Here is a 22025-nt window from a genome sequence, read left to right as displayed (position 1 = left end):
TTTGGTGCGGTGCCCACAAGAGGATCGCGCATCTTCCTCACTGCGAGAGATGTCGGCACACGCTTTCAGCGCTGAAGGCACCGAGGAATCGAGAGAAACGACGAGGCTTACCGGCTTACCAAGTCGCACCACACGATCTCGCGCCATCCGGATGTGTCGTGCAAGCGGAAACGCGTGAACTATGTATCTCAAGTGCGCGCGCCTGATCACCTTTTACCCAGATGCTCGCAATGCTGCTGGAAACCCATTACCCTCCATCGGTAAACGGGGGCGCCTACGGTTGCAGCGCGGGCTTCTATTTCAAAACGCAGATCGCGACAACAGGTGTGGAAGAATAACTCGATGATCTCCTCCTCAGATACAGACAACAGCGCAGAGCTTGCGCACACTTTCTGGGGCTCGCTGCCGACACAAAAAGACGATGCCCTTCTCTGCAGCCAGAGCCCAACACTGCGCTCGAGTGCACGAAAGACCTTCGATATCTTTGGGATGCCATGGCACGTTAGATTTGACGGCGACCACGATTACGCGCCGATCACGTCTGTACAGCATGGCTATCAAGCATGCGTACGCAGAACTTCCTCAGTCTCCCACATCTTACATTTTGACCACATCTTTTTACGAAGCCGTTGCGTTGACTGCGGACGCAAATATTGCCTCGATATTTGTAACGAAATACAGCCCAAAGAAATCGCAAAAACAGCCAGTCGGCAATATCACCAAGTTCTATACAACAGTCCAGGGACCAACCGAAGGGGGTCCCTGGACCGTGAAACAATAGAGAACTCTATTGGCGGTTTATTCCTGGATGGTTCCCTCTGACAGGCGTCCCCTGGCAATCGCGGCTCGCCGTGCCTGGTCGAGGGTCGCCAGTTGGCTTCGCAGGTCCAATTCGGAGGGTTTTTCCCCCCAGCACCACGTAGTGTACGCTCCGACTCGTGGCGAGATTTCCTCGTCCGGACGGTCGGTGCATTCGTTTGTCGCTGTGTGTTATGCTGCACCAGAGACATGTCCGAGACGTATATCTGATTGGGGAGATGGCGGTAGGTGCGACAAGCGTGGGTATGTGTTTTCAGGCGGCGCCAGTCCCTAGGCTGGAGTTTATTGAGAGCTTTGTGCGGGGGAGCATATTGTCTTCTGACGAAGCGTGTGATTCGTTTAGAATGGAATGCCACGCTGTCCTTCATTACTTAGAAACATTTCAAACCCTGCAGTAGAAAATTATCCTAACTAATGACGTTGCAGCGGGCCGGTGCAGAAATTTGAAGGCGGTGTCGCCACGCGTCCTTTGTTTTTACGCTTTACGTGCCTTACCCAGCATCACTTTAAGGTATGAAGCGGCGTTTTGCAATCGCAGAATCCTTATTTTAATGAATAACTTAATCATCATCATCAGCGTGGTTACGCCCACTGCAGGGCAAAGGCCTCTCCCATACTTCTCCAACTACCCCGGTCATGTACTAATTGTGGCCATGTTGTCCCTGCAAACTTCTTAATCTCATCCGCCCACCTAACTTTCTGCCGCCCTCTGCTACGCTCCCCTTCCCTTGGAATCAATTCCGTAACTCTTAATGACCATCGTTTATCTTCACTCCTCATTACGTGTCCTGCCCATGCCCATTTCTTTTTCTTGATTTCCACTAAGATATCATTAACTCGCGTTTGTTCCCTCACCCAATCTGCTCTTTTTTTGTCCCTTAACGTTACCCCCATAATTCTTCTTTCCATAGCTCGTTGCGTCGTCCTTAATTTAAGTAGGACCGTTTTCCTAAGCCTCCAGGTTTCTGCCCCGTGCGTGAGTACTGGTAAGACACAGCTGTTATACACTTTTTCTTTTGAGGGATAATGGCAGCCTGCTGTTCATGATCTGAGAATGCCTGCCAAACGCACCCCAGCCCATTCTTATTCTTCTGATTATTTCAGTCTCATGATCCGGATCCCCGGTCACTACCTGCCCTAAGTAGATGTATTCCCTTACCACTTCCAGTGCCTCGCTACCTATCGTAAACGGTTGTTTTCTTCCGAGACTGTTAATCATTACTTTAGTTTCCTGCAGATTAATTTTTATACCCACCCTTCTGCTTTGCCTCTGCAGGTCAGTGAGCATGCATGACAATTGGTCCCCTGAGTTACTAAGCAAGGCAATATCATCAGCGAATCTCAAGTTACTAAGGTATTCTCCATTAACTCTTATCCTCAATTCTTCCCAATCCAGGTCTGTGAATACCTCGTGTAAACATGCTGTGAATAGCATTGGAGAGATCGTATCTCCTTGCCTGACGCCTTTCTTTAATGGAATTTTGTTGCTTTCTTTTGGAGGACTACGGTGGCTGCGGGGCCGCTGTAAATATCTTTCAGTATTTTTACATACGGCTCGTCTGCACCCTGATTCCGTAATGCCTCCATGACTGCTGAGGTTTCGACTGAATCAAGCGCTTTCTTGTAATCAATGAAAGCTATATATAAGGGTTGGTTATATTCCGCATTTTTCTCTATCACCTGATTGATAGTGTGAATATGGTCATTTGTTGAGTAGCCTTTACGAAATCCTGCCTGGTCCTTTGGTTGACAGAAGTCTAAGGTGTTTCTGATTCTATTTGCGATTACCTTAGTAAATACTTTGTAGGCAATGGACAGTAAGCTGATCGGTCTCCAATTTTTCAAGTCGTTGGCGTTCCCTTTCTTATGGATTAGGATTATGTTAGCGTTCTTCCAAGATTCCGGTACGCTCGAATTCGTGAGGCATTGCGTGTGCAGGGTGGCCAGTTTTTCTAGAACAATCTGCCCACCATCCTTCAGCAAATCTGCTGTCACCTAATCCTCCCCAGCTGCCTTCTCTCTTTGCATAGCTCCCAAGGCTTTCTTTACTTCTTCCGGCGTTACTTGTGGGATTTCCAATTCCTCTAGAATATTCTCTCTTCCATTATCGTCGTGGGGGCCACTGGTACTGTATAAATCTTTATAGAACTCCTCAGCCCCTTGAGCTATCTCCTCCATATTAGTAAAGGTATTTCCGGCTTTGTCTCTTAGCGCATACATCTGGTTCTTGCTTATTGCTAGTTTCTTCTTCATTGCTTTTAGGCTTCCTCCGTTCCTGAGAGCATGTTCAATTCTACCCATATTACATTTCCTTTTGTCAGCTGTCTTATGCTTGTTGAATAACTTCGAAAGTTCTGCCAGTTCTATTCTAGCTCTAGGGTTAGAGGCTTTCATACATTGGCGTTTCTTGATCAGATCTTTGGTCTCCTGCGATAGCTTACTGGCATCCTGTCTAACGGCGTTACCACCGACTTCTATTGCACACTGCTTAATGATGCCCATAAGATTGCCGTTCATATCTTCAATACTAAGGCCTTCTTCCTGAGTTAAGGCCGAATACCTTTTCTGTAGCTTGATCTGGAGTTCCTCTATTTTTCCTCTTACCGCTAACTCATTGATCGGCTTCTTATGTACCAGTTTCTTCCGTTCCTTCCTCAAGTCTAGGCTAATTAGAGATCTTACCATCCTATGGTCACTGCAGCGCACCTTGCCGAGCACGTCCACATTTTGTATGATGCCAGGGTTAGCGCAGAGTATAATGCCTATTTCATTTCTACTCTCGCCATTCGGGCTCCTCCACGTCCACTTTTGGCTATCCCGCTTGCGGAAGAAGGTATTCATTATCCGCATATTATTCTGTTCTGCCAACTCTACTAATAACTCTCCCCTGTTATTCCTAGAGCCTATGCCATATTCCCCCACTGACTTGTCTCCAGCCTGCTTCTTGCCTTCCCTGGCATTGAAGTCGCCCATCAGTATAGTGTATTTTGTTTTGACTTTACCCATCGCCGATTCCACGTCTTCATAGAAGCTTTCGACTTCCTGGTCCTCATGACCGGATGTAGGGGCATAGACTTGTACGACCGTCAATATGTACCTTTTATTAAGTTTCACAACGAGACCTGCCACCCTTTCGTTAATGCTATAGAATTCCTGTATGTTACCAGCTATATCCTTCTTAATCAGGAGTCCGACTCCTAGTTCTCGTCTCTCCGCTAAGCCCCGGTAGCACAGGAGGTGCCCGCTTTTCAGCACTGTATATGCTTATTTCGTCCTCCTAACTTCACTGAGCCCTATTATATCCCATTTACTGCCCTCTAATTCCTCCAATAGCACTGCTAGACTCGACTGACTAGATAACGTTCTAGCGCTAAACATTGCCAGCTTCAGATTCCAATGGCAGCCTGCCCGGACCCAGAGATTCTTAGTACCCTCTGCTGCATCACAGATTTGACCGCCACCGTGGTCAGTTGCTTCGCAGCTGCTGGCCGGGATTTGATTGTCGTATTCATATAGGAGGTTGTGGCCAAGTACTGCACCAGCGTGGCCAATCCTGCTCTGGTTAGAGAGTGCATCACCAGTTCTGGTCGCCGGGATCACGCCGCACTCCAGGCCTGTTTATGCAATTTTATCAACACACGGATTCTTTTTTTTTTAATCTAGTGGAAAATTGCGCGGCACCGGGATTCGAACCACGGTCCTCTTGCACGTGAGGCGGATCTTCTACCTCTACGCCACCGCTGCACCTTAATAATACTTAATAGCTTAATAATACGGCTTAACTGAATATTCATAGTGGCTGTTGCTTAAAGCACAATAAAAGAAGGCCACGTATAAGGTTGGTCAATATCCCACAGCAGCGTCGGCGCAAGCCACAACAACCCTTGCTGTGTTGTTTAGCACACACACGGCGTCTGTCTTATCAACATCGCAAGGATTGCTGGCGTTTGGCTCAATTGTGTTGAGTGTTGTGAAAGGGCGAGTCGCTGAAGTATTCTCCCGCAGAAATAGTATCTTGGCTGCGCATACTGCCGGGAAATTCGCCAGATTAAGCGTTTGATTAAGCTATCAATGAAATATTCTTTTTCTGTACTGCGACCACCTCTCTACCAACCATTAGCCAAGCATAAAGTTTCTCTCTCTAGTTTAGTCATCGGCCCGGTAATGTCGTGAACGAAGTTTGACACGTGCGGTATGTTGTATCCACACCTATACCTATGTTGTTGTGTTTTTTCCATTGGGAGACAAAATTGTAATTGCTTAGATATCAATAAATGCACCTGCTATACCTTAGCTATACCGTCCCGGGAATCAGCCTATTTCGTTTCGAGGTTTTCTTCTTAATAGCCATATCGTCTCGCATTTCTCGGCATAGTGTCAGTTTTGGCATTCGCCACTTTTTTTAAATGCGTAAGCATTTCTATGCTTGCCCAACGAGAAATTGGTCCGTCACGTAAGACAATGAATAGCTCATACCCATCGTAAGGCAGAGGCTACAAGCGCTCAGCAAGGTGAAGCCAACAGCGCAGACATTCATTGAAATCATCCATACAACACGCAGAACAGTATACGTTTCAATAAAGAACGCGCTCAAAACAAGCATCCGAACCATCAATAAAGCATTGCATACCCCCCTCAGCAAATGCAGCGGTGGTTTTGCAGCAGCTTCGCGAAATTAGGTTTAATTCATCCTAACACCAAAGGTCGTGGGTCCGACTCCCACCAAAGGTCGAAGGTTAGAGTGCTTAATTAACTAAATCTTAACTGTGACTAATTAACTTCACCTTTATTAACACCGATAATCTGAGTTCGAGTGTCGTAATGAACTGCATCTTAAACCAGCGTTATCATGTTCACTGTCGAACGTGATAAGCAAATGTTCGATAAGGTCGCTAACGACTGATGAGGGCTGATAAAGGTTTATACTGGTCGGATTACGTTCCATAACATTGATGATAATACCGGGCTGGGTCGAGATGAGCAAGTGGCACAATATTTACACATGGTTTGACAACAGCCCAAGAAGTTCCTGCGGGACTTTTTTTTTTTTAGCGTAAATGGCACCTTATGCGTTTGACGAGGCAAGCCACCATACGAAAGCAGCAAGCTGCAGAATGAGCTTGCACTAGTTACGTGTCTAGCTTCGAAGCGATGTTCGCGTCTCATCGGTTACGCTCCAGAACCCATCAAGCTTCAGTGCGACATCCACTCAAAGCGTCATTCTGCCGAGGACATCGATTCGCAGTAAAGCACGCGGACGCGAAGCAACCTCAATTAAGACCGCGCCCATCGTACGCGAGAACGCTCACCACGGAGCGCGCGCGTTAGGCAGGCAGAAAGGCGACCCACAAAAGCACTTAAGGGCCTCAAGAAAAATGGCTGCATTACTCTTTTGAAATGGGCGCACGGTGCCGGAAGCCTCGTCTTTCTTAACGCTATAGGCAACAGAAAAAAAAAATAATGCTCGTGCGTCATGGGGACTACGAATGCGACCGACGCCATCAGCCTGGATATTGGAGGCATTTTCTACCGAAGCGACCAAAACAGGCGCGGCTCGCGAAGTTGAGAAAGGCGCGCATGCGCAAAACGTGAATCTCGAACAGCGATACAGTTAAGTCTAGCGCTGACGTTCCCTGAAATATACCGTAGCTGGTGCTACATACTTCTTCTACATCTTCTATTGAGGTGCCCGTCACTAAGCTCCCTGGTGTCAGCAACTGCAACAATCCTGTCACGGTTATTCCCCATGGCTTCGCATGCGCTAAAAACACAAATTAAATTCTGGGACATTACGGTGCGGAAACCCTAATCTGATTATGAGGCAGCATGGTATTGAGCACGTGACCCCATGCTAGGTAGCGCAACGAGGAAGTCACTGTGCTACTGCGTCGGTTATCGCGCATTCACTAATTAAAATCGAATTGCGTAGTGGAGTGACGCAGACCGACTCGCCGTCTGTGAAAAAGTAGTCAAGTGATATTGCGCGACAAAAAAACGACACGGACGTGAGAGAAGACGACACACCAAGCGGTTGGTGTGTCTTCTCTCACGTCCGTGTCGTTTTTTTTTTTTTTTTTTGTCGCGCAATATCATTTGAGTAATGGATTACCAACTTGCCCGGAATGCGGCTCTCATCATGAAAAAGTAGGTTTTCGATTAATTTCGAGCACCGGGGATTCTTTAGCGCAAGCCCAAAGCATGGCATACAATAGCTTTTTTCTTTTTTTTTTGCATTCAGAACGTGGAACCCTCAACCTCGCGTCGAAGAGCCGCTGTCTCAAGCAGCCCGCGGACCAAAGTCAGCGCGCTATCTCGCCATAATTTGAACGTGCCTTTATCCTGCACCTTCGAGAGAGCGCAAAAGGAAGCGATCGTAGACACACGGCACCAACGGTGCGCATGAGCACGGAACACGACAGGCAGACGAGAAGCACGAAATCGTACAGTATAGATGGCGTGAACTGACGTCATTGTCGTCGCCATGCATAGGGCACCATCACGGTGATAAGCTGGGTCTGGGTGGTCACGTGGAAGCTTTCAATACGCGAGGGAAGCGGGGACACACTGCCAGCGTATCTGCGAGAGCGCAATTCGTTGGGGAGAAGGACATACCGGCAGGGAAGGGCGACAGGGATAACGTAACGACTTCGAGCAGTCGACAGCAAAAGTTTACGGACCACACGACCGCGTGCCGGACGGCCTTCGGGTGCGTCAGCAGCCATAGAGAGCTATAGGCTGGAGATGCGTCTTGTTCACCTGCGTATCAACTTTCCTGCTCGGCCCGAGCTCCGACTTTCCTCTTTCGGATACGACGTTCTCATCGGATGCCGGGACGACGCGTTTTTGTTTCGACGGCGAATTATTAGGAACTGATATCAGCCGTGTGCCACTAATATCAGTGAGTGCTACTGCGCTGGGCGCTTTGTGTGAGAACGAGGAAGAAGAAAAAAAGCGTCCCGCGGCGCTAAAAAAACTTACACGCCGGCTAAGAAAAACAAGACACGTTTCCGTCCTACTACTGATATACGAAGCCGGTGACATGGTGATAGCTGACGCGGCAAGACAGTTTGGCAAGACGTGCTCGCGCGCCCCACAAACTTTTGTTGCCAACTTTCCAGACTCGACCCTTGGTGGTCTTGCATTTGCCTATTGCCAACATTATCGATTCGGTGCAGTTTACAAAACCGAAACAAGGTTTGCGAGAGAAGTCGTAGTTGAAGACAGCGGATTTATTTCGGCGACCTACACGATTCTTCAACCTGCATCCCAAAATCTGGTTCGCATGTGGTTTTGCAATCCAGCGCTATCAAAATCTGGCCGCCGCATCTGTTGGTTGAGGCGCACCAGGTATAACCTGTGCCGCCTGCGAAACAGGCTCATAGTATGTATACTACAACTTTGTGCCATGTATACTAAAGCTTTGTGCCAGAAAACATGTCGTGTGGACGAATTTCGCCGACGTGGCACAGCCTCATTGCGGTGGCTTGTGTAGACGTCGCTGGCTAAGTGAGCAAGAGCTTGGGCAACGTTCAAAATGCCGTGTAATGAGCCCGTTCGCGACGCTCATACGCGAAATTTGGCGCAACTCGATTGCGGTACATTTCTGTACTAAACGATTAAACCCCTTAACTCGCACAGCAAGAACACGCGGACAACTTTGATGTAGGGCTGCGTACGTGTATATTCTGCGTTCTTTTGTTTCTTTTTTTTTTTTGGTCCTGGTACAGGAACACGTGCGTTTTGGTTTCTACTTGCAAGCTACGCTGTCGTCTATAGCTTCGCGATCAGCCGCGCAGCAGAGTCTTAGCTTTCCGAACCCTCTTCGCTCGCTTTTTAATTGATCAACATTGAATTAAACATGTGATACCGCTGTTAACCACCAATGAGCCCGTGTTCTACTTACCGTGGTCGAGCAGGTCTGCCGGCACTGGCACCTCTCAAGCCCGGATGCCTTTGCGCTACAGTTCTTTCACAGAAGGGCCCACGCTTCCCGTACTCTTCATTCGGCAGACTTCAACAGCCTACGCGACGCGTCTTCCGAATAAGTAACATAGGAAACGCACATTCGCAGACGTCGCGTCGCCACAAAATCGCTGCACTTTCGCTATTCGGTTGCCGCGGCCATGCCGCTCCGTTCGGTTCCTGCAAAATCTTCCCGTCGGGCCCCGGCGGCTATCTGGGCAATCTTGCTATCACACTTTACGGCGAGGAGCAAGTGGAGAGAGTGCGAACTAAAGTGGCGAGGGAAGAGGTGTGGGAATGAGCGAACAATGCTGAGTCAAGAGGACGAGGCGTCCGGCTATGCCGTCGCATGCCGCGCTGTCGTTCGACGTAGCCGTGCTCGCACGTAGGGCACGGCATTGCAACATCGTTCATGCTTCCGTTAGCCCGCCGTAGTTGCTAAGTGGCTGTGGTGTTAGGCTGTTGAGCACGAGGTCGCGGGATCGAATCCCGGCCACGGCCGCAGCATTTCGATGGGGCGAAAACGCCAGTGTATTTAGGTGCACGTTAAATAACCCCAAGTGGTCGAAATTTCCGTAATCCTCCACTACGGCCTGCCTCACAATCAGAAAGTGGTTTTGGCACGTAAAACCCCGTAGTTTTTTTTTTTTTTCATGCCTCCGTTGCCATGGTGCTGGGCGTTGAGAGTGCGGAGGCTGTGGTTCAATATACAGCCGAATGCGATACGTACCTTTCTTGGACGAGAAGTGTGCTGCTCCTAATAATGTGAAGGGCGTCTATTTCTGGCTTGAACCGGACGTGGTTGCTAAGTGGCTTTTGGCGTTGCGCTGCTATGCACGAGGTCGCGGGATCCAATCCCGGCCGTGGCGGCCGCATTTCGATGGGGGCGGTGTGCAAAAACGCCCGCGCGCCGCGCATTGCATGCACGTCAAAGAACTACAGGTGGCCGAAATTAATCCGCAGTCCACCACCCCGGCGTGCCTCATAATCAGATCGTGGTTTCGCCGTGTAAACCCCAAATAGTTAGTTCAATCAATTCCATTTCTGGCTTACTTGTGTTTCAGGCGGTGTAGTGCTGATTGTTTTAGCACCAGTGACTGCTTATTACGACATACGAGAAAACAAAAGGAAGGCCTTAGATATGATCTAACGTGCTCGCTGAAAATGCTTCCGTTGTCTCTAACAACAGCTTTATTATAAAGTACGCGGCGCAAATAGTATGGGCGAAGGTTTGTGTGCTCTTTGCACGGTTGTGAAAGGGTTATATTTTTTTTAACCTTATGGAAGGAGACGCCAGCGCACACGTATATACGACGCAGTCTATGCGTTGCCTCTTGAAGATGTGGTACAGCTACACATATGATTTCGTACACTTAACGCTCATAATTTTGTAGGAGGACGAGCGTGGTGTGTTATACGTCATACATGGTAACTTTGCACCTTTAAGAATGGCTCTTCAGTATTATCAGTATTTTGTTTGTTGATGTGCAAGCAACTGCTCGATATTCAAATACTTGTCATCATTTCTCATTAGCCCATACGACGTGATGCGGTAGGTGCTTTAGGAAGTATGCATGCGGTGGTGCCCTTTATGCTCGCCACTGTGGACCTAGTGGTCCGAAAGCATTCGCATTTGGGAGTTGAAACGACTTTCACTTTGAGGGGGCAATGCCTCAAGAGGGCTGCCGCCAAACAAGATTTCGCTAAGCATATTTTGACATGTTTGGTATGCGCAGAGGTGAATGGTAAAATGATTTTCCGAGACTGCGGGGCATAGCGCCAACAAATTAGCTCGTAAGAGAGGGTTCACCCAATGTCTGAAAACCCGAGCACGCTATTCACAGAGGTTGCTGATGTCAGTTGTAGTCATATTAGTTGTGCGTTAAAAAAATATATAAAATCTTGTCAACCAGTTAATACCCTTCGTTTTAGTCATGCCTAAAAAGCACACGCACAAAATAATCAACATATGAGCCCTTACATGCGTCAGTGAACCACCTTTTTCTCTGCTCGGGAAAGAGTTGTCTTATCTCGTTCGTGAACGATAAACATGTCACGTATCATGCTTCCGTGCACTTGGTGATTGAACGCTTTTATGTAGCATTTCACTACCCGAATAAACAGTACGGTTGCTAGTACATGCCTCGTGTATATCGCCTTCCTTGCCCTCTTCTCGAGCTATGTTCCTTCGCAAAAATACGTACCAACCAGTCCAAGTTAGCACACCGTTAGCCAAAGTATTTCTTGCGGCAACCTTTCCTCGGCAACCCATTTAAAACAAATCAACGATTGTCATGGGCCCCTGCCGAGAGTGTTGTTCATATTATCACCTGAAAGCTTCTGTGGTAATTTGTCCGACGTTTCTATGGCGGACAAACGGGGCGTCGTGTGCATGACCGCATGCGCGAACACTCAAATAAGGTCAGTAAGCAAGGAAGGGACATTCACCTGTCCATTACATTGTGTTGAGCGTGTCTGTGAGTCACTCTTTAAATATTGTGCCACACTGTCAAACTATCATAATGAGCGCACACGACTAATCTATGAAGCCTCCCACATCTAGAAGAGAGGCGATGCTCGTGTAAGCTTTCCCTCACTTCTTCCAAAGGAAATTTCCTTCTTATCGGAGTGATTACACATTTTTTACTTGGCATGTTTTCTTGTTCTTTCAATGTGGTACCAAAATATGTTGCTCCAAAGAATAAGCAGTCGGTTCTTATTCAGCGCTGTTGTGTGGCCTTTTCTCAATTCCAGTTTTTTTTTCGCTTTTTCCATTTTAATTACGAACCAACCAGCCCAAATGCGAACGCTTCTGCCGTGCACTTTGTTGGAAATAATGAGCTCCAGAAAACACGAAGCCTCCTAAAGCCAGAAGGACGAAGTTTAGGTAAATCCATGTGTAGCCATCATTCCCATGCTGACTGAAGCGCCCTGCTCGGAGATCCCACAGACACTAGCAGCAGAGTTCCATCGAGTAAGCTTATGAAACTCTATCGTTGGCATCAGTGCTCAGTGCTGGCCTCTCTTATTATTTAGCACAGTGGGGGATTTCTATCTTCAAAACGAAAGGGCTGATGTGCGCTGGACGCCGTGACCGCCCATTCTCTCTCCCTCTCTCTCTTTCGCAATGTCCAAGCTCGATATTTGCTGTTGTTGTTGAAACAGGATTGAGACCACTTCCATCCAGGTGCCCAAGAGTGCAGTCACCTCATTTTTTCATACCTTGCGGTCTTTCTTCAGAGCACGTGAAGGACCAGATAACTTTTAACGCCAGGAAAACAACTTCATTGAGTGCTTTATGAGAATGCTCTACAACTATTCAAGCAAGGCTTGTGCCCTAAAAATGTTATTGAAAATCTTACATAAAAAACTATCTAATTTCACTTCAAGAAATAGACTAGGTAACTCTAGACGACAGCGATAAATACGCCCGTCGTCTAAGCTGTGCCATACTATTTTTAAGGCTTTGTTCAATTTATGTGAAACACCCACATTACCTGAACATCGGAAAATGCAGATTCATTCTCGTGGCGCTTGCGCACTAGAAGCCAAGAGAACTTCCACTATAATTTCTTTTTTTAAATCCCCGAATCTCTGCGTCGGCTACACTGTGCCGACTAAACACAACAGCTCGCTCTTTTGTTTGACTACAAGAATAATTAACGATGATATAGTCTAATTCAAAATATGGGCTTTAGTTACAATAGACGACTTGTCGGAGACATTAGCACGAAGCGTGCTGTATACTAAAAGTGATATCAGCCTTTTCTTTTGACATGTGAGTGGCCAGTCCTGCAGAAACAGCACCCGCAATACATTTTAAAAAGCGAACAAACAAAGCAATCAAGCACATCGACCATGTTATGTGTTTTGTCTCTGTCGAGACCAAGCGTTTTGTACAAAAGGTGCAATAGGTACAATATACTTTAGGTACAATATTACCAAACTTAAGCACGGCGCAAACGTAAGCCGGAACACCAGCTTCGCGATGACGTTTTGTGACTCTACATTGAATCAAAGCGTGCGCAACTTTTATTCCTATAAGGTCTATGTTTCACTTGCCTGCTGACATAAACATGTCAATAGCGACGTAATCATTGCGAATGTACTTTTGCGTCAGACTATCTTATTACGTATTGAATTGTCATACGTTTCTCATGGAGTCACAAAGCGCAGTCCTTGCGCTGGTGTTCCATCTGCGTCCCCGGTATTGTGGCACGCCTGTTATGTGGTAAAGCACCCTGTTTTCTGAAGGAGCCCTTGTTAATCTGTGCGCTACAAGTACCATATCCGTCCAGTGGATCCATGCTCACAAAGACTGATCACAGCTCACAAAGACTACTCGTAGATAGTCCGCATGAGCGGCAAAGTGTGTATTTGCACCTTCAACACTTTTAGAATCCGGCAAGGAAGACTGCGGCGAAGCGTATGGGTAACAATAAATACACTCGTTCATTTATTGAACTCGCTGTCAAGATATCGGCGGCTATCTTCGCCACCGGAGAGGCTCGACAGTCAATATTGAGTGAGTGAGTTTACACTTTCCCCGGAGTGTCTCGTCAAGGAACAAAAAAAATAAAGTAAATCAAAACAGAAAGCGTCCACGTCTCGCCGGACTTAAGGCCACGAAATTCTAAGACGTAAAAGGCACCGACACTCTTTCACAAACGCGCACAGACGCACATGTAGTTTGCCACGTCGATAGGATCCGAGTATATCAATCCACAGGCTAGCTTTTTTCAATGTCCACGCCGCTCCGCCTGGTGACACCAAAGAGTGCAATCCTGGACAACACACACGACACACCTCGGAACACACACACGCGCACAAACGGACAGCAGCTTGCTCACAGCAGCACGGTCCACAGAATGAGGTGTCCTGTAGTCGCTGGACGTATGACACGGCTCGCGCGACGACGCGACAGAGTCTTCCGTAACACTCGCTGCACCAGTGTTCTCTGTTGAATGTATTGCAATGATTTCGCACGCCTTGCTTCTGTGCTGCATCGAACGTCAAGGGCGATCCGAGCGTTGAATGGTGAGCTGCAACGATGCGCGAGGAACGTCCAGGTCGCTTCAGAGAGAACGCCCCTGCTGTGACATTTTTCTTTTCTTTTGACACCACGCAGACCAGGCTATCTAGCACGACCCGAAACTTCAGTCCAAAAACATTCTTGTTTAAAGGCCGAAATCTAGTGAGGAGCAAGGAATGCAGTTCAAAAACTATCTCAAGTGTGGACAGACAGATTTGTGATTGGCTTCGAGAGTATTATATGCCGTAGTGAATCGAGTAAAAAAATCGGTTTCTCAATTCAGCGACAATTTCATTTACCGCATTAAGTCTGCTCATATAGAAAGATAGCCACGTGCCCTGTTGTATTGTCACTTCTCTAATATGGGCTGATTGACAGACAGCACACCGTTTACCTTGAAGAAGATCTTGGGACCATGGCCTCGCATATCGCAGCTGCGAAAGGCCACAAAAGCTCTGCTGCGATATTTGAAGGCTGCTGGACTGAGTCAGCGTCTCTGACCCGGACTGAGTGACCGAACGATATCCCCAGTGGACTTTCTCTTCTTCTTTTAATCTTTCAGTCCCCTTTTCCCTTTCCCCAGTGTAGGGTAGCCAACCGGGCTCACATCCTGGTTAACCTCCCTACCTTTCCTTTATCATTTGCTCTCTCTCTCTCTAATATGGGCCACATGAAATGAATTCTTCCTACAGAAAGGACAACTTGGTCGTGAGAAAACTCGCAATAAAAATTACAAAAAAAAATTTTTACATCTGCTCCTTAGATGACGCTTCTACCGCGGTGCCTGAATCGTCCCGTTACCTCTGTGGGAAATCAATCACTGAAGCTTTGATGACAGCTGTCTTAGGCCTACTACCATTGAAAGACTACGTCTCAGGAACCGATAGAGAGTGAAAAAAACTGCCATCGCACGCGAGTATAATTTGCCGCTGACCAGAGCCCGTGCGTTGAGAAACCACCACTTTTCACATGCCAAAAGTGTTGAACATTGCGATCACGTGGCTCGCTCCTCCAGTCCTTTAAGCCAGAACGACGCATCCGCATCCACCACACTCGGCTGGCCAAGCCAAATCCCCGAACTCTAAAGCTGAGTAGGCTGAATCGAGCGTTTCAGTCACACATCTCCGAGTCGGACGTTACGCTAACAAGTTCATTGACCTCAACAGCCTCGCCCACTGCTCACACTATACTCTTCGGGACACAACAGTGGTCCACCAAGGGATGCCTCAGGTTGGATCCAACGTTTCGACAAGGGGACACCTGACCCTTCGTCGAAAGGTTGGGTCAAGCCCGGTGCAACCGATATTCGATCACCCTTGCTATAATTTCAAGTTTCCATCTTTAAGACTTCCGAACTCCTGACTTGCTTCGATTTCTTCAGCACACGACACCACGGCACTTGCTTGTAAGACTGCTGGGCACACTTAGGCCTTCGGGTCGTAGCACTTGACTTTCCACTGCAAACCAAGCTCAGTTCGTCGACCACTGCAGTTAAACGTGACGCGTTTCGAGACTTCTGAACGGAGTCACGTGAGCTCGCGTTCTCGTAATCCGGATACACAGAAGGCCACTGTCGATCCAGGACTGGCGAAAAACTGCGCGTGCACGCGGTCTGCTGGCTACAGACACCGCACTCTGACGTAGCACTACGACGACGGTGGCATCGTTGAAGGCCGGCAAAAAACGAACTTTCGCCGATATGTTGACTTGCCACATTACTCGTTGTCTGCCGCTGTGTTTTTCCTGGTTGGAGACAGTTGGGCGTGACCTTCTTGAGGTGCTTCTTCGCGGACGCTGTACGAGGCGCCACGCTGTACCACCTTACATCATAGCAGACAGAGAGGAATGCAGTCCCACAGAAGCGATCGTTGTTTTGACCGTGCAGTGCTGTACGCTGCTACCTTGCCTTGCCTTTGGTGGCGACGCGGGCGTGCTGTGAGCAGTGCGTTCTCTTTTTTTCCTTGACACTGCACGAGGCACTGAGTGTATACCACGCATCAGCATCATGACATAAGAAACGGCGTAAAAAGGAAAGGGTAACGCCGTTTCACGCAGCTCGTAATCTCTCTTGCCAGGAGAGTAGCACACCATCGCGTTTCTCAGGATGGTGAGAAATTTGTCCCGTGAGTACATTCCTTCCAGGGCACTACGGCAGTAGACAGAGTGCGGTGGTGACGCAGGCTTTTGAGTCGGTGAACGGTGGCGCATCTTTCTCATACCGCTGGGCTCGTGTCCTCGGACGTGAGTGGTAGTAGTAGTAAGTAGAGTGTGGTCCACGCGGTCGCTGCCATCGCAGAGGCAGGGAGAGAGAGAGACGGGGCGAAAACGAGAAGGAGGAGGAGTATCGCCATCTTTGGTCGTGTGGCAGGCGGCCTCGGTTCTGAGCCGACGCAGCACTTGAGCAATGGACGCCCCTCCGCGCTAGCACCGGGACGTGGTATCTGCACAGCACAAAAAAAAAAGGGAAAAGGGGAAAAAATGTCACAAACTAACAGTAATGTGGCACACAATTTGTAGCATAAACAACAAAGCCGAGATGTGGACGTTTAGTAGAGATTCTGGCTATTTATTACTTTCTTTTGTCTAGTCTCGTCCAAACCTTTTAGGCTGATCGCACGTCGAGGGCTCAGTCTGGACCACGCACCGTGGATGTCAGTATGCTCTTAGTGATACGAAGGTCAGTTTACCTTCAAACTGCGCAGATACAGCAGCCGTCACACAACCAGACCACGAAGCTAGCCATAAAACGAGGGGCACTCGAGTTGGAAACAGTGCTAGCTAGTCGCTATCGTTAGAATCCCGGGAACTTAGGACATGCATAGACCATACGTATATAAAGAAATACTACGCAAACATCCTCCGTGACACATCTGTAAAACATCACTAATTGTACAGCAGTACAATTACATCACAATTACAGTACAACACAACAGTACACACACAACAGTACAATTGTACATCACAATTGTACAACAGTACGAATACAAAAGTTTACGAACTAGGAGTCTCTAGAGGAATCATACTAGCCTGTCGATCCACGCATTCTTGTAGCCCTGGAATGGGAGTTTATGCCACCGTAGAGCTTAAAATTTCCGACAGTAGAACGCTTTCCCACGATATAACGTTGTTCTTATGGCGCCATATAAAAATTAAATCGGCACAGGACGCGGCTTGGTGGGCACCTCATACTTGGTTCATATTCAGTGGCAGCCGCGGACGCACCCTTGGGCTTGGCACGATCAAGCAGGAGCAAGGAAAGGCATAATCTGCGACGCTCGCTTCAACGCGCGAGTTCAGTAATGACACTACGCAGTTCATGTTTACCAGTATAGAAGAACCCTAGTTCACGTAGAAATTACGAAATTAAGATAAAATGCTAAGTTACTATTGTTGTACATATACACAAATGTATATTTCGCAGGTGTTCCTCAAATATGAAAGAAATAAAGTATGTGATAGACGTCGCATGCGCGTATTTTTTTTTCAAATTTTTTAAAATGAATTACAGACATTTCATCAAGAACACTTTTATATAGTGTACATGAACTATCAACAGAAAAGTCGCTAGCAAGTCAAATTTCCTTCGGTCGACTTGTTTATAGAGTTCCAACGTACGTTTGCACACCGTATAGCTTAGATAATACGTACAACGAAAACCAGATTTGACAAGAAATGTAGTGCCAGGAATACGTGGACTATTTGCAAACAGTATACAGACTTCGTGTGCAATAAAGAAGGCAGGGTTCTCTTGTTTTTTCTTTTTTACGTACGCAAATCAAATCAACTTTATCTTTGTTGAAATACAAGATGGGACAAGTCCCAAGAATCTGAATCAAAGAGCGGCTTGACTGGAGGTTAGCCTTTATCGTGTGTAGCAGAATGGGAAAACAAGGGCGGACAATGTTCGCAAAAATAATTAACAGATGCGAGAGAAAAAAAAACGCGTATTTGGGTGAATTCATGCCCCGGTATATATATAATTTCATAACGCAGAAGAATAACTTACATTTACACGCATACGCAGTTTTACTGAATAAAGTTGCGTGCGCAGAAAAAAATACTTATTATACAAAATTATCTCAAGCATATCGAGCTATCGACGCGCCTTCAACAGTCAGACGTGAAAAACAGTCGGGCGATGCCACGCATACTTGCCATCCCTCTTGTGCTTGCCTTGGAGGCTGTTGGTTTCAGACGTATAGAGGTGCATTGGCTCTTTTGATCCTCATTTGCATGCATGTACCGAATAACTAATGACTGGCGCAGGACGAGTGCGGGAGATTTATTTATAGGCCAAGTTTTGTTTGCCTATTTTCCAGGGTTTGGCGTGGCCGTCCGGCTGCCGGGTCGGTCAAGATCTCGCCGGATGTATTTCGTGGATACGAGTACGAAGGTTACACGAAAGTATCCGCGAAGTAGCTTATATGGCACTTGAATGTTGACCAAGTACTCCCACATTTGTTCCGCGCAGCCCAAGAACACCTTCCGACGTAAAACGTGAACGTATAATGTCGGCTCAAAGGCATCTCTAAAGAGCACCGATCTGTTAATGGAATGGGAAGCTATGTTTGGCGTAGTCCTTGGTTCATTTTATTTGATATGATTCGACTTAGCCGCTCAGTGTGCGGCACTGGATGTGTACTCGTCTTTGGCAAGTACTCTGGAATAGGCATGTCTCACTACGATTCGTGCATAAAACTTAACAAAGGAAACGAAACCAAACCAAATCATACAAGTATTTGTACAGCATAAAATAGGCATCACTAATCACCAAAGTTTCGCTTCACATAGATTCCGCACGTGTGTGTCACGTGGATAATTTTTAGGGGCCTCTGGCAACTTAGCATTATCGCTTATATTTTAGTCATTGCTAGGATTACTCAATTATTCCGTCGTTGCTGATTACACAATAGGTTAACTTTAGTTTACTTGCGAGGGCTTCTACTATAAGATACGTATGCGCATTACGTGACGATGTCGCAGTTAGCTTCAAACTGCGAAGTAAACGTGCAGAACGAAAACCACTCAAGCTGACTGGATCCCACCTTCGTACGGGCTTCTCTACTTTTCACATTGTTTTACTACATTCAACTGAAATATATTTCATTTGGCTTTATTTATGAAGAACTGCCTTTCTAATGCAGGATTACAAAAGTACCAGTGGTCATTCTTGCATGCTCTGGCGCTTGTTCCCGCGGTGCTTGCTCCCGAGGCTGAGACTTGACGAAATGTTTCGTAACGTAACGTAACGAAGCGTAATGTTTCGTTGCATGCCAAAATTCTCAAATTCTGCGAATTCCGCGGGTGCTTGCCAAAATGCCAAAGTTCCGCTATAGAGTCGAGGAAACGCGTCGTAATAACTTCCCCATATGCCCCTTCGCACAGCCATGCACTTCGCGAGCTCAGACCCCCACCCCCACTCCTTTCACTCTCTAGACGCATGATCACCACTTGCTTTCTATTTTATTCTGCTGCCACCGGGAGTCTCGTTTTCGTATGCACTCCTGCCTGTGGGAGGACCGCTTCCAGGCGTAGCGGCCTCATAACGCAGCGGCGAAATGGGCGCGCATAAAACTTGTTTTCGCTAGCCTGGCGTAATAAGCTTAGCGCATCAAAGAGCAAAAAGATGCGAAAAAAACCTGTCACGGAACAACCGCCAGTAAAATGCGGCACCTAATCACCGCAGCGGCGTACGACCGCCTATCGCAGAGAAACGGAGCCACTGCTGCTCGCTGCGCCATTGGCAGAGTGGCATTATAAGGGGAGGGTGGGGTTTGACGCCGTCGCACGGCGTAACCATCAAGAGGGCCGCTATGCCGCATTCGCTCGAATGTAACCTGATATAACTTTTTTTCTGTAAAATGCCAAAGTTAAAGCAGCTCAGGAGTTGGAGTATACTCGGCCCTCTACGAAAAAATGAAGGGGGGGTATGGTATGGTACTCCTTTTGCGGGACTAACCACTTTTCCCATACTTAAAGCGAAACCATGGAGGGAAACATGAAATCAGCTTAGAATGGTACAGTATTATTTTCTTTTTCTTTTTCAAAACTCTTGAGTTTATTTAGTGACGTCATCGTGTGACGGCAGGGTGACACAACCGATTCCAAGAGAAGGAGACAAAGGAGAGGAAAGACAGGGAGGTTAGCCAGTGTAAGTACCGGCTGGCTACCCTGTGCTGGGGAAAGGGGTAAAGGGAATAAAAGGAGAAAGAAGAAGAAGAGGAAAAAAATGGAAAAAAGGCGATTCCAAACTACCCTCTTGTATATGTGCCGTTTTGGCGCAGGAGCTTTTGAGCCTTGATGGGATGACTTTTGTGGTCCGTTTACAATGCGTTGCCATACTTGTTTAGCCATAAACATTTAATGGACCCAAGTAGACACTGCCTATTTAATAACGTCATGGCATGGTGGTGCGGGAACTTCATGACGTCGCCGATTGCACTTTCTCCTTGCGTATTTCCTATAGCTTAGCAAGCGTCGTTCTCAGCGGATGTTTTGTCTGTTGTAGAAGCGTAATTAGGTAATGTAGCATGACATAAAATTATTTTGCAGCGTGTCTGTACACTGCGGGAGTCGACAGTTGTCATGCTCCACCGGAATGTGGGAAAACATTGGAAAGTGAATTTAGGTATAGAGCAGGCAACTAGGCTCATAATAGCACTAACTATTCCGCAGACACTGAAGGTGTCGGGATGGGACTCTGCAAATAACTTTTGTGTTAGTGCATTGTGGGCGCGCGCGTGTGTGCGTACGCTTTGTTTTTGTTCTCACTCTCGCTCTCTTTCTATCATACTTTACAAGCCGGAGAGGTTAGTCATAGGCTAACCTCTCCAGGCATCATTAAGCTTTCTCACTTTGAAACGGCATACGTGGCTAGCAAACCTGAACTTTATACGACCTTTGACTCTACGGCAATATTGCGGATGCTGGAGTATTCTGCAAACCTGATTTACATTTGTACAAAATTTGACAAGACTCGAACATAAACTAAGCTTGCGCAACAACTATTCGCTCCAGTAGCCGACAATACCGTTGTGACGTATTGCTGACGAGACTGCGGTGCAACAGCTAATAAATGCGACACGGGATGCGCAGTCCACCCTCGCAGGGGACAGCTATATTGCGTTGAGTCTCTTACAACTTCGAATTTTAGAGAATGGGCCATCGATATGACACACGAGGCATGCAGACATCGATTGCAAAGTGGTTGTTGCCACAAACGCCTGTGCGTCTGATTTCAGTGGCAGTCGGTGTTCGTATCATGATTAAGCGGGCGCTTTACTATTTTTTTTTTTAAGTAGAGAAAAATCGGAAGATCTGCCTCTTTAGAATTGTCTATCCCAAAGTCTTAAAACCTACCATGAAAGAAAGAAGGAGAAAATGTGATGCAAATAACAACAAACATTGAACATATTTGAGCACAAGTTACAATCCTTGAGGAAGATAAGTTTTCCTGTGGAAGCATTGTACCAAGCGTACCCTTGTTCAACTTCTGTGCCGATCCCTTATTGATCAGCACACAAGCGTAGTCTCGTCAAGCGCATCAGTGTTGGAAAGCACGGCCTAGTTATTCGGTGCAGTCAGCCCGCCGCATAACTTTGCGAGTGGACCTGAGAGTTTCTCAATTTCCTTAGCTTTGTTGCACATTCCCCTTAAATTATTTCAGTCTGCCAGCGCTCGACCTAGTAGCTGTCGCCTCGGATTCGAGGCCGGCTTAAATTCGAGTAAACACGGGTATACGTGCAGCCCCGCGCGCATATTTCGCGAACAGCGTCGGACGTACGAAGAGAGTCGCGCGCGCGAGACAGAAGCGAAGCGAGCGTAGCCTTCTTAATGGAGGATGCGCGGCGACCATCAGCGTTCCTGGCGACAAATAGTGCGTGGCCTTCGTTTCAAGGGCGACATGCAGGAAACCAGCGCCGGTGTACGTCCTCACGCGGGCCGCCTGGCGCGCTTCGAGAGCACTGCGGGCCGCACGACGACGAGCCGTGCAGAATGGGCACGTAAAACGGGACGCCGGTTTCGCTCGCCCCCATAGCGCGGCAGGCACCGCGCTCGCCGCCCGCCCGGATGTGGTCGTGTGCCGCTAGCTTGGCATACGCCGGCGGGAACTTATCAAGCGTAGTGGAGTCAGTTAGAGTTGTTGTTGTTGTTGTTGTTACACGGAAACCTATAATACAACGCTATATAGAGATGTCGCCTAGCAGTCACT

General features: G+C 47.5%; 1 protein-coding gene and 1 long non-coding RNA gene across 5 annotated transcripts in view; both read right to left on the bottom strand.

Moving 5' to 3' along the window:
• LOC135897165 (uncharacterized) overlaps positions 1–8951 on the bottom strand; it is a 110386-nt gene extending 101435 nt beyond the window's left edge. Inside the window, exon 1 of the long non-coding RNA XR_010562945.1 lies at positions 8723–8951. This is a non-coding gene — a long non-coding RNA (uncharacterized lncRNA). The remainder of the gene's footprint in view (positions 1–8722) is intronic.
• A 4263-nt stretch (positions 8952–13214) lies between these two features.
• The window catches only part of LOC135897161 (Krueppel-like factor 2), a 99973-nt gene continuing 91162 nt past the window's right edge, over positions 13215–22025 (bottom strand). For all 4 annotated transcript variants that reach the window (XM_065425738.1, XM_065425740.2, XM_070525638.1 and 1 more), the window contains exon 3: positions 13215–16254. The gene's annotated coding sequence lies outside the window, so the exon portion shown is untranslated. The remainder of the gene's footprint in view (positions 16255–22025) is intronic.

This window comes from Dermacentor albipictus, chromosome 9, assembly GCF_038994185.2.
Source record: "Dermacentor albipictus isolate Rhodes 1998 colony chromosome 9, USDA_Dalb.pri_finalv2, whole genome shotgun sequence".
Classification (NCBI taxonomy): Eukaryota; Metazoa; Arthropoda; class Arachnida; order Ixodida; family Ixodidae; genus Dermacentor; species Dermacentor albipictus.
Note: the sequence above shows the minus strand (reverse complement) of the source record. Positions and strands in the feature narration are given on the sequence as shown.